Source organism: Octopus bimaculoides, chromosome 2, assembly GCF_001194135.2.
Source record: "Octopus bimaculoides isolate UCB-OBI-ISO-001 chromosome 2, ASM119413v2, whole genome shotgun sequence".
Lineage (NCBI taxonomy): Eukaryota > Metazoa > Mollusca > Cephalopoda > Octopoda > Octopodidae > Octopus > Octopus bimaculoides.
The window spans coordinates 64,094,762-64,098,005 of NC_068982.1; the positions used below are offsets into that span (position 1 = coordinate 64,094,762).

General features: G+C 38.3%; 1 protein-coding gene across 9 annotated transcripts in view; it reads right to left on the minus strand.

The window, feature by feature from the left end:
- Positions 1-3,244, minus strand: part of LOC106876997 (kynurenine--oxoglutarate transaminase 3) — a 64,313-nt gene that overhangs the window by 32,888 nt on the left and 28,181 nt on the right. The window lies entirely within an intron of this gene.

Sequence of the window (3,244 nt, forward strand, 5' to 3'; positions counted from 1 at the left end):
GTGTGTGTGTGTGTGTGTGTGTGTGTGTGTGTGTGTGTGTGTGTGTGTGTGTGTGTGTGAAACAGTACAGGTCATGTACAGGAGTGCTGTTAGTAAGGTAAGAGTTAGCCATATGTACAGTTATGAATTTAGTGTACAGGCAGGTGTTCGCTAGGGCTCAATCCTCAGCCCCCTCCTATTAATCATTGTCTTCCAGACCATAACAGAGGAGTTAAGGACTGGAAGCCCATGAAAACTACTAAATACTGATGATCTGACCCTCATAGCAGAATCTATAACAGAATTAGAAAAGAAATTCTCAGTGAAGAAACAGAACCTAGAATCAAAGGGCCTTAAAGTAAACTTAGCTAAGATCAAGGTCATAGTAAACAAAAAATTGGAAAGGACACTTCACCCTTCAGTAAATGGCCCTGCTCAATATGTAAGAAGGATGTAAGCAAAATTCCATTTGGTGTACAAAAAGTGCAGTGGAAAGGTTAACAGAGAGGTTAACACAGGAAATTGTATAAGCAAGAACTCGTCTGATTAAAGCTATGTACATTTTACATTTTTTTCATTATAACACGAACAGCAATAACAGATGTGAGCTAACAAGAAAGAGAATGAAAGGTATAGGAAAGAGGTAACACAAGAGCAGAGGGATGAAACACTACAATGAACACAAAGCAGCAGCAGAGAAACAGTGGAAGGAAACATGAAAGAAAACAGTATTTACAAAAAAATGAGAGAAAAAGTTGAAGCAAACTAACTATTGTTTTAGTTGTCAACAACCAAGAAATTCTTACTTATTTCATCATCATCAGTTGTAGTAGTAGTGAGGTGGTAAGCTGGCAGAATTGTTAGCATACTGGACAAAATGCTTAGAGACATTTCTTCCAACTCATTACATTCTGAGTTCAAATTCCACTGAGGTAAACTGTTTCATCCTTTTGTGGTCAATAAAATAAGTACCACTTTGACTCTGGGGTTGGTGTAATTGACTTATCTCCAATCCCCAAATTGCAGGCCTTGTGCCAAAATTCGAAATCATCATTATTTTTGTTATTCTGCTGAGATCAACTTTACCTTTCTTCCTCTCAGGATCAATAAAATAAGTACCAGTTGAGCACTGGGGTCAATATAGTTGACTTATCCCCAATCCCAAAATTGCTGGCCTTGTGCCAAAATTTGAAATCATTATTACTATTACCTCCACCTTAACAAAAGCAGAGGTATTGTTTTCAGTTGAGTTTGTTTGTTTGTTTGTCTGTGGACAAGATATCTCAAGAACCACTGGATAGATTCAGATGAAACTTTCAGGGATGTTTGGCTTTGTGACTGGCATGAACTGATTAGATTTTGGGATCGATTCAGAACTGGATAAGGATTCTGGATTATTTGTTATATTTACTTTACCTGAAGTATTACAATCTTACGCTTACTTTCAAGTCTTTCTCTGATTTTTCATTTGTTATATTTACTTTACATGAAGTATTACAATGTTATGTTCTTTGATTATCTCCCTTGAAAGCACACTCATGGTTTCCACATAAGTTATGGCAGTGTTGCTGTTTCCAAAGTTTTATTTTCGTTTCTTTATTATTAATTTTACTCGCGTTTCTATCTTAGTAGAAACTGATAGATAAAGAAATAAAACTACATAAACAAACAGCAGCAAAACCATTCAGAAATTAAATAACACTAACATATTCAGCAACAATGATAAATTTAATTTATCCTTGACAATTTTTAGTTTTATCAATTTTGAATATATCACTCCTGTTTAAAACCTCTTACCTACTTGACAACTGCATTTCTAGCTATGCATTGAAGGAAAATTTACTTCTTGGACTCACATTTTTGTGTGCAATGATGTTAAACCTCCATCAACAGCACCATATGCAGGTTTTTTCCGTTTTCTTTCATGCATGGATAAATTTTCACTATAGATTTTAATGGTCGTAGAGACACTATATCAGTGGATAGACTAAAAATGGATTCACGTTTTTGTGTGCAATGATGTTGTTAAATCTTTGTTAACAGCACTGTATGCAGGTCCTTTCCATTTTCTTTCACTCATGGATAAATTTTTCACTATAGATTTTAACGGTCGTAGAGACACTATATCAGTGGATAGACTAAAAAAGGCCTTCATAGAGAAAACTGTCCCTGTTCCCATTGCAGACAATACACACACAGCATTACAAATACGGCTCACACACCCACCTTCACATTCCTTGACTACCATTTGGATCGATCTGGTACCAGATAAAGATTCAGGATTGTTTTTCCAGTTTTTTCCCTTAATTTTTGAGAGTAGTCGGGTTCATTTTTAGTATTCTTGTTTGTGAGAGCAGTCGAGTTTATTTCAAATATTCTCATTCTAAAAATCATCTCCGGCTGATCGTTGAGAGGACGTTGGTGTTGCCTTGGCAGAGGTCTGCGCTCTCTGAGTGCTCTTATTATTATTATCATTATTATGATTACTAACGCAGCAAGCTGGCAGAACTGGCATTTCATCCACCTTTACATTCATCATCATCATCCAGTGTTTTAAATCTGGGTTTTGTCCCCATTAATGGGGGTGGCCAGATCTATCTCAGTGCCATAGTAACTGCCCTCACACCATCTCACCATTTTTTGGGGCATCCTTCCTTCCCAATCTCCTCCTCCACCTGTCCCCTCATTTTTCTCGGTCCATTTACCTCAAACTCAAGCACCCTCCCCAGAATAAGTTCCTCATCTCTCCTCAACACATACCCATACCACCGCACTCCATTCGTCCTTGCCAGTCATTCCACCAATTCCTCCAACCCCAGCATCCCATCAAGTCCTCAGTCCTCCTCTTATCAAACAGTTTCACTCCACACATTTCTCTCACCATTACTCTCTCAGTCCTTCTCAAAATTCACATCTCTCTCTCCCTCAGAGACCATGTCTCACTCCCATACAGCATTGCAGCTCTCACGCAATTCCTATAGACCCTTCCTTTCATCTTCAATGAGAACCTTTTCCCATATAACAATGCTCTACATTCCCTGAACTTCACCCAGCCAAGTCTTGCTCTTGCTGTCATAGCTGCTTCACATTCACCCTATCTCCCAAATAACAAAATCCTCTCACCATTTCCACCTTTGTCACATAACATTTCCACTGGTTCTGCCAGCCCTCCAGCTCCATTCTCCCATCTTCCACAAACAAACTTTCTTGCCAGTCTTGGGGTCACCTTCTTCATTTTCGTACATCTACCATGAATCCATTTCTC